Genomic DNA, 15,786 nt, shown 5'->3' with positions numbered 1-15,786 from the left:
AGGAAGAAAAGGGACATAGAGAATAGGGAGTAAGGAATTACTCCAAGGAAGCCGATTGATCCATCTCAGAAGCTGGATTCATGATCTTTATGTTTTGTTTTCTTTATCATTCTGAGATGTTTTCTTATTTAGTTATGAACTAAAACCCCTAAATACCTAAGGGGAATGAAACCTAAGACGAATCTTGTTATTATTTTCTGAATCGTATGATAAATATTTAACTTTTTCTTAATTATGTGTTCTTAATTCTTGTTTTGATATCCTAGGATACTGATTCAAGATAAGCTCTTATTCAGAGGAGGAATAGACCCTGTCTAAGAGTACATTTGTCATAATTAAACGGATTTGATTGCGTGCCTAGACATAGGGTGACAAGATTTTGCCGGATTAGGGTAAAACCTAAAAAGGGTATCTAAAGATCGAGTTAATGCAACCCTAGGGTGTTAATTAGAGAAAAGTCTCAATTATTCAATCTAGGGATTAGACGTTGTTAATCTTGAATAGGGATAATAACATAACTTAGGCATCTCTATGGAACAAGTTGAATGAATAAATCGTCTGATTCGGAGCCAGAATAACAAGTAAAGTCTAGGTGGATTTTTCCTTAGGTATTGTCTTAAGTCAATCGATTTTTCCTAGAAGCAATTCCCCAATTCTTTTCTCTGTAAGTTCTTAGTTTAGATAATTAGTTAATTAAAACAAAAACCTCTTTATTCTTAGGCTAGATAATAAAAAGACAGTCATTACTAGTACTTTTAGTTCCTTTGGGTTTGATAATCCTGTCTTGCTGAAACTATACTACTATTCGATAGGTACACTTGCCTACATCACGATAATAGTTAGTTCAAGAACGAGTAATTATAATAAATATTTAAAATGTAACACCCCGTACCTGAGACCGTTTCCGGAGTCGAACACGAGGTGTTAACGGACTTAATTCATTAATTAAACAGCTCATACAATTCATTTTAAAATTTCCAGACAAGTCGGCTAACTGCATCACAGTCGCTTTAAAAATCATATCTCGAGTTACTGAAACTCAAATCCAATTCGTAAATTTTTCCTGAAACTAGACTCATATATATATCTACTAATTTTTTCTAGAATTTTGGTTGGGCCAATTAGTACAGTTTATTAGTTAAAGTCTCCCTGCTTTAGGGTTCAACTACTCGACCTCTGTGTATTACTGAATCGATATCTCCTATACGAGACCTTCTAATTATCTTTGTAAAATTTATGGTGAATTTCCAAAGTCGAGCAGGGGATCCAAAATTGCTCTGCCCTGTTTCACAAAAATTTAAACATCTCATAAAATATAGCTCATATACTGTTTCGCTTATTCCATATGAAAATAGACTCATCAAGCTTCGATTTCATAACTTATTCATTATTTAATTCCATTTCTACTATTTTAGTGATTTTTCAAACTCACGCCATCGCTTCTTTCTCGAATCTATTTTATGGTAAATTTTACCTATTTCATGGTTTCCATGGATTAGCTAGCAATTTGACATACATAATACCAATATGATCATGATTAGCCATTCCAATGGCTAATCATTACCAAGCATTTCTATTTCCATACCACTCAATAACCATATCATAAGACCATACATATAAAATGATTATAATGCTATACATGCCATACTCAAAATATACAAGCCATTATGCCAAGATGGTATACGGATAGTGTGAGCGTGCCTCCGACCGCTTCCGATTTCAGAGCTGGCTTGTCAACACTACAAGGAATGAAAAGGAGGAGTAAGCATAAATGCTTAGTAAGCTCACATGCAAATAGCAAGTAACATAACCATATAAGCAAACATAAAACATCATTTGCATAATCATCACCAAGACATTCATACCACCTTTTCATTTTATCATCTTACCATATTGTTGTTATATCGAGTTTTCAACCCGAGGGTTAAGTACATACCTATTCAAAGTATCCATTTCACAACACTTACCAATACGTCCCTTTCATCTTGAGTATTCCTCCATTTGAGTAGAACTTTACCCGTTGAACACATCGAATATAATTCGGATACATGGAAAGTTTGCACATAAGTGCCACATATGTAGCCAAGCTACCATGTAACCCGCCCATAAGTGAACTCGGACTCAACTCAACGAGCTCGGGCGTTAGCATCCATAAGTGAACTCGGACTCAACTCAACGAGTTCGGATGCCTAGTTACATCTCACGAACTCGGACTCAACTCAACGAGTTCGGACGCTCGATCCATAAGTGAACTCGGACTCAACTCAACGAGTTCGGATGCTCAACCATCCTAGTGACATGTCACTTGTATCCTAATCTATTCCTAAGGTTCAAACGGGCTTTTTCCTCGATCTCACATCTTTTCCGTCTTCCACGGAATATCGAAATCGATACTTGGTGATAGTTCATACTCATCAAGTAATTCACATAATTACATATTATCAAACAATTATCACAAGTATAATATTTCATAATAATTATCATATCATTTAAAAACATTAAAACATTTAAAATAATAACTATGTTACCAACATTTACATATGAACTTACCTCGTATGCGAAAATGGCTATTTTACCATTTCGTCCACAACTTGGTATTTTCCCCATTTTATCCCGAATTTCAGTTTTCCTTGCTCTATCATTTAAAATATAGTCTAATTAGGACTCACATTATTCAAATTGACCCAAAATCATATTTTGGAAAAATTACACTTTTGCCCCAAAGCTCGTAAATTAAAATTCAGCCTATTTTCTTATGTTTTATGACATGCTGATCATTTTTCCCTTCTATGGCAACATCAAATTCTCACTCTAACATGTACTTATGACTATTAGGTATTTTTACCGATTAAGCCCTTTTGCTCGTTTTCACTTAAAACCGAGTAGCACAAGTTGTCTAACATAATTTAAAACTTCACATTCTATCATAAAACACCAAAATACACAAATTTCACCTATGGGTATTTTTCCAAATATAAACCCTAGGTTAAATTATTGCTAGCATAAGCTAAATCGAGCTACCGGACTCCAAAACGTAAAAATCATTAAAACGAGGCTAGAACGGACTTACAATCGAGCTTGAAAGCTTGAAAACCCTAGCCATGGTTTCTCCTTGCTATATTCGGCCATGGGGTTGAAGATGAGCAAAATTGGCTTTAATTTTGTATTTTAATTCATTTTACCCCTAAATGACCAAAATGCCCTTACTACTAAACTTTCCAAAATTCCTTCCATGTCCTAATTTTGTCCATAGACTTAGAAATTGGTAAAATTACTCTTTAAGGACCTCTAATTAATAATCTAATTCAATTTTATGCAAAATACTTCTAGAACACAAGTTTTGCAATTTATTCAATTTAGTCCCAAATTTCAAATTAAGCACTTTATGCATAAAATTTCTTCACGAAATTTTCACACAATCATGCAATCATATCATAGACCTTAAAATAATCATAAAATAATTATTTCTATCTCGAATTTTGTGGTCACGAAACCACTATTCCGACTAGGCCCAAAATCAGGATATTACAACTCTCCCCCCCTTCAGGGATTTTCGTCCCCGAAAATCTTACCAGAAAAGTGGTATTCACTTTTAATCTCATATTTGGTGCCGAAGAACTTGCACTTAGACTGTACCTCCAATACATCTCTTCAATTTCTCATATGATCTAAAAGCTTACAGTCTCAACTCTCAATTGTTCTTAAATTTTCAACCCTTCTTAATTTCCCATGATATCATGACATAAAACCCGGATCTCAACTTGATTTAATGGAGACCAGAATTCCAAGAAATCCAACAATCAAAGAGACCTGAAATTCCATGAATCTGATGAGTAGGAATTCATTCAATACAGATGTGATTTATAGATCTCGCCAAACATTTAACAATAGGATACATCACATTTTCCTCTTTCCGCCATAGAAATAATTCTGATATGGCCTCAAGAATAATCCTTCTCATTTCCATCCCAATATCAACATTGACAAGGATAATTTTGATAGATCCCAATGCTCGGCTTTAACCCCTTTAACAACTCCGATTTTATGTAACATCGGATGCTCTAAACTATCACATTACCTCACTGTCTTGAAACACATCACAATTCATACAACAATACATTACGAAAGTCGAAAGTCTTTGCTCAATGTAGACTAGTCTAGTTCGAGACGCTTGTTACTAATATTCTCATCTATCCGAACTCACAACATGTAATAAACTTTTAGCTTTCACAAGATGGAAACCTTATCATTCAGAGTGACTTAAACTAATATTCAACTCTTTCTAATAAATATACACTTCTCGTTCAAACTATTTACTCTTTTATACGTACAAAATGAAATTCTATTATCGACTTGGGAAAAATAATCCGACATAATTGTCACATGAAATCTTTCAAATAAATAATTTACCATACCGACTAAAACTCGCGCTTTTATCACCTATGCCTTTCTTGATGTCAAATCCTTACATAGAAATTAGAAAAATCCCAATACTAAAATCACCACATTACCAAGATCAAATTAGAAGTATAGTCATATTTGACATGATTATCACGAGTGAAGAACGATACTTGAACATGAGTCGTAATTGACAAATTATGGAACAAAGATAACAAGAAAACCGGATAAAGAAATCCAAGATAGAGAAACCGGAATAAAGAAATCCGAATAAAGAGATCCAGATAAAGAAACCCAAGATACGATACTATGCCGAGAATCGAAAACCAAATTCATAGAGAAAATACTGATAATACGATAATTCTTCAAAGAAAGAAAGTCCAAAAGAAAACATCATTTAATCCCACTGAAATCAAATATAACAAGATCAATATATCTTCCCATACATATATATCGATGAAGCATCAAGTAGAAAAACAGAATCATAATATCATATGAATTCTCTCATCAATTCTTATCGATTTAAATGAAATGGAATACCCGATAAAATAGAGCAATATAAATTATAAACCAAAGACTACCAATGCTTTCATCCAACACGAATTAGAAGACATTCCCATATAACAAGAATTTCTTCGAAGATCAATAGCCATAGAAATATTTCGAGAACGGGTGAACACATAGAACATCTCAAAAGAGATCGCTAAATCTGTCCGGTCATAACTGTCACACTCGGATAATTCACATTTGAAATATCATTTCCCCAACTAGTTCTCGCCGTCACAAATTTTATATTAAACCATTCACTAAAAAGGCCAATTCTGAATAAATTTCGATTTACACTTTTCTCGACCTTGCACTTGAGTAATTCGATTTACCAAGGAGAATTCCTTTTCTAACTAGGACAAGGCATAACTCCAATAATTTTACGTCAATCCGATACTTTCTGCTCGACTTTACTTATCAGCTCATTTTCAATCTTGGATCATATTTATAATTATTCTATCAACGAACTCAAAATGTAACACCCGTGCACTGAGACCGTTTAGAGTCGAACACGAGGTGTTAACGGACTTAATTCATTAATTAAACAGCTCATACAATTCATTTTAAAATTTCCGACAAGTCGGCTAAGCGCATCACAGTCGCTTTAAAAATCATATCTCGAAGTTCTGAAACTCAAAATCCAATTCCGTAAATTTTTCCTGAAACTAGACTCATATATATATCTACTAATTTTTTCTAGAATTTTGGTTGGGCCAATTAGTACAGTTTATTAGTTAAAGTCTCCCTGTTTGGGGTTCAACTACTCGACCTCTGTGTATTACTTAATCAGATATCTCCCTATACTGAGACCTTCTAATTATCTTTGTAAAATTTATGGTGAATTTCCAAAGTCGAACAGGGATCCAAAATTGCTCTGGCCCTGTTTCACAAAAATTTAAACATCTCATAAAATATAGCTCATATACTGTTTCGCTTATTCCATATGAAAATAGACTCATCAAGCTTCGATTTCATAACTTATTCATTATTTAATTCCATTTCTACTATTTTTAGTGATTTTTCAAACTCACGTCCTTCTTCTTTGTCTGAATCTATTTTATGGTAAATTTTACCTATTTCATGGTTTCCATGGATTAGCTAGCAATTTGACATACATAATACCAAATATGATCATGATTAGCCATTCCAATGGCTAATCATTACCAAGCATTCTATTTCCATACCACTCAATAACCATATCATAAGACCATACATATAAAATGATTATAATGCTATACATGCCATACTCAAAATATACAAGCCATTATGCCAAGATGGTATACGGATAGTGTGGCGTGCCTCCGACCGTTTCCGATTTCCGAGCTGGCTTGTCAACACTACAAGGAATGAAAAGGAGGGAGTAAGCATAAATGCTTAGTAAGCTCACATGCAAATAGCAAGTAACATAACCATATAAGCAAACATAAAACATCATTTGCATAATCATCACCAAGACATTCATACCACCTTTTCATTTTATCATCTTACCATATTGTTGTTATATCGAGTTTTCAACCTGAGGGTTAAGTACATACCTGTTCAAAGTATCCATTTCACAACACTTACCAATACGTCCCTTTCATCTTGAGTATTCCTCCATTTGAGTAGAACTTTACCCGTTGAACACATCGGAATATAATTCGGATACATGGAAAGTTTGCACATAAGTGCCACATATGTAGCCAAGCTACCATGTAACCCGCCCATAAGTGAACTCGGACTCAACTCAACGAGCTCGGGCGTTAGCATCCATAAGTGAACTCGGACTCAACTCAACGAGTTCGGATGCCTAGTTACATCTCACGAACTCGGACTCAACTCAACGAGTTCGGACGCTCGCATCCATAAGTGAACTCGGACTCAACTCAACGAGTTCGGATGCTCAACCATCCTAGTGACATGTCACTTGTATCCTAATCTATTCCTAAGGTTCAAACGGGCTCTTTCCTCGATCTCACATCTTTGCCGTCTTCCACGGAATATCGAAATCGATACTTGGTGATAGTTCATACTCATCAAGTAATTCACATAATTACATATTATCAAACAATTATCACAAGTATAATATTTCATAATAATTATCATATCATTTAAAAACATTAAAACATTTAAAATAATAACTATGTTACCAACATTTACATATGAACTTACCTCGTATGCGAAAATGGCTATTTTACCATTTCGTCCACAACTTGGTATTTTCCCATTTTATCCAATTTCAGTTTTCCTTGCTCTATCATTTAAAATATAGTCTAATTAGGACTCACATTATTCAAATTGACCCAAAATCATATTTTGGAAAAATTACACTTTTGCCCCAAAGCTCGTAAATTAAAATTCAGCCTATTTTCTTATGTTTTATGACATGCTGATCATTTTTCCTTCTATGGCAACATCAAATTCTCACTCTAACATGTACTTATGACTATTAGGTATTTTTACCGATTAAGCCCTTTTGCTCGTTTTCACTTAAAACCGAGTAGCACAAGTTGTCTAACATAATTTAAAACTTCACATTCTATCATAAAACACCAAAATACACAAATTTCACCTATGGGTATTTTTCCAAATATAAACCCTAGGTTAAATTATTGCTAGCATAAGCTAAATCGAGCTACGGGACTCCAAAAGCGTAAAAATCATTAAAAGCGAGGCTAGAACGGACTTACAATCGAGCTTGAAAGCTTGAAAACCCTAGCCATGGTTTCTCCTTGCTATATTCGGCCATGGGGTTGAAGATGAGCAAAATTGGCTTTTAATTTTGTATTTTAATTCATTTTACCCTAAATGACCAAAATGCCCTTACTACTAAACTTTCCAAAATTCCTTCCATGTCCTAATTTTTGTCCATAGACTTAGAAATTGGTAAAATTACTCTTTAAGGACCTCTAATTAATAATCTAATTCAATTTTATGCAAAATACTTCTAGAACACAAGTTTTGCAATTTATTCAATTTAGTCCCAAATTTCAAATTAAGCACTTTATGCATAAAATTTCTTCACGAAATTTTCACACAATCATGCAATCATATCATAGACCTTAAAATAATCATAAAATAATTATTTCTATCTCGAATTTTGTGGTCACGAAACCACTATTCCGACTAGGCCCAAAATCAGGATATTACAACTCTCCCCCTTCGTGGATTTTCGTCCCGAAAATCTTACCGAAAAGTGGTATTCACTTTTAATCTCATATTTGGTGCCAAGAACTTGCACTTAGACTGTACCTCCAATACATCTCTTCAATTTCTCATATGATCTAAAAGCTTACAGTCTCAACTCTCAACTGTTCTTAAATTTTCAACCCTTCTTAATTTCCCATGATATCATGACATAAAACCCGGATCTCAACTTGATTTAATGGAGACCAGAATTCCAAGAAATCCAACAATCAAAGAGACCTGAAATTCCATGAATCTGATGAGTAGGAATTCATTCAATACAGATGTGATTTATAGATCTCGCCAAACATTTAACAATAGGATACATCACATTTTCCTCTTTCCGCCATAGAAATAATTCTGATATGGCCTCAAGAATAATCCTTCTCATTTCCATCCCAATATCAACATTGACAAGGATAATTTTGATAGATCCCAATGCTCGGCTTTAACCCCTTTAACAACTCCGATTTTATGTAACATCGGATGCTCTAAACTATCACATTACCTCACTGTCTTGAAACACATCACAATTCATACAACAATACATTCTTGAAAGTCGAAAGTCTTTGCTCAATGTAGACTAGTCTAGTTCGGGCGCTTGGTTACTAATATTCTCATCTATCCGAACTCACAACATGTAATAAACTTTTAGCTTTCACAAGATGGAAACCTTATCATTCGTAGTGACTTAAACTAATATTCAACTCTTTCTAATAAATATACACTTCTCGTTCAAACTATTTACTCTTTTATACGTACAAAATGAAATTCTATTATCAGACTTGGGAAAAATAATCCTGACATAATTGTCACATGAAATCTTTCAAATAAATAATTTACCATACCGACTAAAACTCGCGCTTTTATCACCTATGCCTTTACTGATGTCAAATCCTTACATAGAAATTAGAAAAAATCCCAATACTAAAATCACCACATTACCAAGATCAAATTAGAAGTATAGTCATATTTGACATGATTATCACGAGCTGAAGAACGATTTGAACATGAGTCGTAATTGACAAATTATGGAACAAAGATAACAAGAAAACCGGATAAAGAAATCCAAGATAGAGAAACCCGAATAAAGAAATCCGAATAAAGAGATCCGGGATAAAGAAACCCAAGATACGATACTATGCCGGAGAATCGAAAACCAAATTCATAGAGAAAATACGAGAATACCACGATAATTCTTCAAAGAAAGAAAGTCCAAAAGAAAACATCATTTAATCCCAATGAAATCAAATATAACAAGATCAATATATCTTCCCATACATATATATCAGATGAAGCATCAAGTAGAAGAAACAGAATCATAATATCATATGAATTCTCTCATCAATTCTTATCAGACGAAATGAAATGGAATACCCGATAAAATAGAGCAATATAAATTATAAACCAGTCAGACTACCAATGCTTTCATCCAACACCAGAATTAGAAGACATTCCCATATAACAAGAATTTCTTCAGAAGATCAATAGCCATAGAAATATTTACGAGAACGGGTGAACACATAGAACATCTCAAAAGAGATCGCTAAATGTCCGGTCATAATCTGTCACACTCGGATAATTCACATTTGAAATATCATTTCCCCAACTAGTTCTGCCGTCACAAATTTTATATTAAACCATTCACTAAAAAGGCCAATTCGAATAAATTTCGATTTACACTTTTCTCGACCTTGCACTTGAGTAATTCGATTTACCAAGGAGAATTCCTTTTCTAACTAGGACGATGCATAACTCCAATAATTTTACGTCAATCCGATACTTTCTCGGCTCGACTTTACTTATCAGCTCATTTTCAATCTTGGATCATATTTATAATTATTCTATCACTGAACTCTTTGGGTTCTCAACTGAAAACTTATTCAATACAAATCTCATGAAATTCCATTATAAGTACCACTTTGGTAAGGGGGAGGGGTTGTAGGACCTCTGACTCGACTTTCTTATACATACACATATGACACAACTTCCATCATCATAGTAACATCATCATAATCATGTCATTCATTCATGTTGGCTTACACCAATTTTCCTATTGTCCCATTTAGACAATATACTTATGCATACATTCTATGTTTTCTAGATGCAGTTTACTTATCCATTCAATTAATTAAATTAATTCATGCTCATGACATTATATAAGGCCAAACAAACATAGATATTTGCATCACAATCACAACTTTCATTTCGTGCATCATCATGTACATATCATTACAATCATATAATTCAGTCCAACAATTTAACATAGATAAGTTCATTTCATTATAATCCTTTACCTCATAAAAATTATATACCATTAACATTCATCAACATTCGACATCCAATCAAGACAAGGACATTTTCATTCAGTATCATAATATTATGACCTTTATTCATACCTCTACTACTTTCTATTTATTCCGTTCATCTTATCAAGTAAGCCACATACACTACATCATATGAGCATTAAGCAAATATGAATATTTATCACAACATGAACTTTCATCTCATATATTATCACATATGTATCATAAACCTTTATTCATACTTTTCTGAACCGAGACTTATCATAATCATAATTTTACTCAAATACCTTTACTTAACATTGAACATGGTTGGCGCAGCTTCGGTTGGAGAGTGCCCTGTCTAAATAAGACGGTACTTATACGCGCGTCGGAAGACATCACACTATCACGCATCGCTGGCATGTATAGCTAAACTTTTACACATGCTAGGTTAGTCCGAGAACCGACTAAACCTGCTCGATACCACTAAATGTAACATCCGTGCACCGAGACCATTTTTGAGTCGAACATGAGGTGTTAACGGACTTAATTCATTAATTAAACAGCTCATACAATTCATTTTAAAATTTCGGACAAGTCGGCTAATTGCATCACAATCTCTTTAAAAATCATATCTCGAGTTACAAAACTCGAAATCCAATTCCGTAAATTTTTCCTGAAACTAGACTCATATATATATCTACTAATTTTTTTGAGAATTTTGGTTGGGCCAATTAGTACAGTTTATTAGTTAAAGTCTCCCTGTTTCAGGGTTCAACTACTCTGACCTCTGTGTATTATGAATCAGATATCTCCTATACAGACCTTCAATGACTATGCCGTTTGTCTCTAATAAAACTAGACTCAATAAGGAATCTGTACATATAAAGCGTGACTTCTAATTATCTTTGTAAAATTTATGGTAAATTTCCAAAGTCAGAACAGGGGATCCAGAAATTGCTCTAGCCCTGTTTCACAAAAATTTAAACATCTCATAAAATATAGCTCATATACCTGTTTCGCTTATTCCATATGAAAATAGACTCATCAAGCTTCGATTCCATAACTTATTCATTATTTAATTCCATTTCTACTATTTTTAGTGATTTTTCAAACTCACGTCACTGCTGCTATTTGAATCTATTTTATGGTAAATTTTACCTATTTCATGGTTTCCATGGATTAGCTAGCAATTTGACATACATAATACCAAATATGATCATGATTAGCCATTCCAATGGCTAATCATTACCAAGCATTTCTATTTCCATACCACTCAATAACCATATCATAAGACCATACATATAAAATGATTATAATGCTATACATGCCATACTCAAAATATACAAGCCATTATGCCAAGATGGTATACGGATAGTGTGGCGTGCCTCCGACCGTTTCCGATTTCCGAGCTGGCTTGTCAACACTACAAGGAATGAAAAGGAGGAGTAAGCATAAATGCTTAGTAAGCTCACATGCAAATAGCAAGTAACATAACCATATAAGCAAACATAAAACATCATTTGCATAATCATCACCAAGACATTCATATCACCTTTTCATTTATCATCTTACCATATTGTTGTTATATCGAGTTTTCAACCCGAGGGTTAAGTACATACCTATTCAAAGTATCCATTTCACAACACTTACCAATACGTCCCTTTCATCTTGAGTATTCCTCCATTTGAGTAGAACTTTACCCGTTGAACACATCGAATATAATTCGGATACATGGAAAGTTTGCACATAAGTGCCACATATGTAGCCAAGCTACCATGTAACCCGCCCATAAGTGAACTCGGACTCAACTCAACGAGCTCGGGCGTTCGCATCCATAAGTGAACTCGGACTCAACTCAACGAGTTCGGATGCCTAGTTACATCTCACGAACTCGACTCAACTCAACAAGTTCGGACGCCGCATCCATAAGTGAACTCGGACTCAACTCAACGAGTTCGGATGCTCAACCATCCTAGTGACATGTCACTTGTATCCTAATCTATTCCTAAGGTTCAAATGGGCTTTTTCCTCGATCTCACATCTTTTCCGTCTTCCACGGAATATCGAAATCGATACTTGGTGATAGTTCATACTCATCAAGTAATTCACATAATTACATATTATCAAACAATTATCACAAGTATAATATTTCATAATAATTATCATATCATTTAAAAACATTAAAACATTTAAAATAATAACTATGTTACCAACATTTACATATGAACTTACCTCGTATGCGAAAATGGCTATTTTACCATTTCGTCCACAACTTGGTATTTTCCTATTTTAGCCTTGAATTTTAGTTTTCCTTGCTCTATCATTTAAAATATAGTCTAATTAGGACTCACATTATTCAAATTGACCCAAAATCATATTTTGGAAAAATTACAATTTTGCCCCTAAACTTTTGCATATTTACACTTTTGCCCCAAAGCTCGTAAATTAAAATTCAGCCTATTTTCTTATGTTTTATGACATGCTGATCATTTTTCCTTCTATGGCAACATCAAATTCTCACTCTAACATGTACTTATGACTATTAGGTATTTTTACCGATTAAGCCCTTTTGCTCGTTTTCACTTAAAACCGAGTAGCACAAGTTGTCTAACATAATTTAAAACCTCACATTCTATCATAAAACACCAAAATACACAAATTTCACCTATGGGTATTTTTCCAAATATAAACCCTAGGTTAAATTATTCTAGCATAAGCTAAATCGAGCTATCGGGACTCCAAAACGTAAAAATCATTAAAACGAGGCTAGAACGGACTTACAATCGAGCTTGGAAGCTTGAAAAACCCTAGCCATGGTTTATCCTTGCTATATTCGGCCATGGGGTTGAAGATGAGCAAAATTGGCTTTTAATTTTGTATTTTAATTCATTTTACCCCTAAATGACCAAAATGCCCTTACTACTAAACTTTCCAAAAATTCCTTCCATGTCCTAATTTTTGTCCATAGACTTAGAAATTGGTAAAATTACTCTTTAAGGACCTCTAATTAATAATCTAATTCAATTTTATGCAAAATACTTCTAGAACACAAGTTTTGCAATTTATTCAATTTAGTCCCAAATTTCAAATTAAGCACTTTATGCATAAAATTTCTTCACGAAATTTTCACACAATCATGCAATCATATCATAGACCTTAAAATAATCATAAAATAATTATTTCTATCTCGGATTTTGTGGTCACGAAACCACTATTCCGACTAGGCCCAAAATCAGGATATTACATAAAACCTATCACAAAATCAAGCGATCAAGTTTTTGGTGCCGTTGCTTGGGAACTGAAATATTAGGAACACTCAATTTTTATTACTTTAGCCATTTATTTTTCTTGCACTTTAATTTATTATTATTATTTATTAATTTATTTTTTCCTTCTCTTGGCAGGTTTTTATAGTGTATGACTAGAAGAAACCCGTCAGGACCATTACTTTTTGACGAAGAAATCGATCGCACAGTTCGCAGAAACCAAAGAGAAATAAGATGAAGCTTACGATACACAGAGAACGAGCAAGAAGACGATACTCAACCCCCAACCGAAGAGATGGCTGAAAACCAAGAAAATCAGCTACCTTCTGCAATTGCGGCTAATCAAAATCCTGCTTCACGCACTATGTATGATTATGTTAAACCTTCTTTAACAGGAACTGAATCCAGCATAGTTAGACCTGCTGTAGCTACAAATGTTTTTGAACTAAAACCTAACACTATTCAAATGATACAACAATTTGTTCAGTTTGACAGTTTGCAGGATGAGGATCCCAATGCTCACTTAGCAAACTTCCTAGAATTCTGCGATACATTTAAAATCAATGGCGTTTCTGATGATGCCATTCGTCTTCGGTTATTCCCTTTTTCATTAAGGAACAAAGCTAAATAGTGGTTGAACTCGTTACCACGAGGGTCAATTACTACTTGGGAACAAATGACCAAAAAATTCTTACTAAAATATTTTTCGCTGGCTAAAACGGCTAAATTACGTAATGATATCTCTTCTTTTGTGCAGATGGATTTAGAAAAACTCTACGATGCATGGGAGAGATACAAGGATCTTTTAAGAAGGTGCCCTCACCATGGGTTACCGCTTTGGCTCCAAGTTCAAACATTCCACAATGGTCTGAATCCTTCAACTCGGCAAATGGTTGACGCAACTGCTGGCAGAACCATCAATAATAAAATATCTGAAGATGCCTATGAGTTTATTGAGGAGATGTCACTGAATAACTATCAGTGGCAAGTCATGAGGACAAAGCCAACAAAAACAGCCGGCGTTTATAACGTCGATTCAGTCACCATGCTCTCTAATCAGGTAGAAGCCTTAAATAAAAAGATTGATGGTTTTCTCAGTTCTTCATAGGTTCACCCAGTGATGCAGTACGAAGCAAGTGGAGGTGGAACAAGCCATTCAGAATACCAACCTTATATCCACAACATGGATAACGAGCAATTAAATTACATTAGTAATAATCCTCGACCTCAAAACTATCCATATAGTAACACTTACAATGTAGGTTGGAGGAACCATCCCAATTTCTTGTGAGGTGGTCAAGGAAATCAAAGACCACAACATCCTTTGGGTTTTCAGCGACCACCCTACCAACTGGAAAAGAAGCCAAACCTTGAAGAGATGCTCTCAAAGTTTATATCGGTGTCAGAAACACATTTTTAGAACACCGAGACAGCACTTAAAAATCAACAAGCGTCGATCCAAGGGCTCGAAACTCAGATAGGCTAGCTTTCCAAAGTAATCTCTGAACGACCACAAGGTAGTTTGCCAAGTAATACTGAACCCAACCTAAGGGAACAGCTCAATGCAATTAATGTTCAAGATGAAGAAGGATTTGTGGAGCTTGAACTGGAACCGAGGCAAGTAATTATGGTAAGCAAAGGCCGAGTTGAGGTAGATCAAAATACAAACAAATCGGTGAATATCAAATATAAACAATGCGACAAGGAAAGACCGTTCAGATGAACAATTTGGTAAATTCCTTAAACTCTTAAAAAAATTACATATTAACTTACCGTTTATTGAAGCCCTATCGCAGATGCCAAACGAATGAAATTTCTAAAAGAGGTTTTAGAAAATAAGCAGAAGTTGGACGAGGCGTCGCATGTGGAGCTAAACACAGTGTGCTCAGTTATTCTGAAAAATAAGCTACCGAACAAACTAAAAGATCCAGGGAGTTTTACGATTCCTTACTTAATTGGTAGTTTAGATGTTAATAATGCATTAGCTGATTTAGGGGCTAGTATCAACGTCATGCCTTAAAAAATGTTTAAGCAACTAAGTCTCAGGAAACCAAAATAGACTAGGATGAGCATTCAATTAGAAGATAAAACTATAAGATTTCCTAGGGGTATTATTGAAGATG

The 15,786-nt window shown here is 34.3% G+C and overlaps 1 non-coding gene across 1 annotated transcript; it reads right to left on the bottom strand.

The window, feature by feature from the left end:
* Positions 1-14,387: 14,387 nt before the first annotated feature.
* LOC128281965 (small nucleolar RNA R71) lies at positions 14,388-14,494 on the bottom strand. The gene has a single exon (XR_008272266.1). It is a non-coding gene; the product is annotated as a small nucleolar RNA R71 (small nucleolar RNA).
* Positions 14,495-15,786: the final 1,292 nt, after the last annotated feature.

This window comes from Gossypium arboreum, chromosome 1, assembly GCF_025698485.1.
Source record: "Gossypium arboreum isolate Shixiya-1 chromosome 1, ASM2569848v2, whole genome shotgun sequence".
In the NCBI taxonomy this organism is placed as follows: domain Eukaryota; kingdom Viridiplantae; phylum Streptophyta; class Magnoliopsida; order Malvales; family Malvaceae; genus Gossypium; species Gossypium arboreum.
This window is presented reverse-complemented; position numbering and strand designations above follow the sequence as displayed.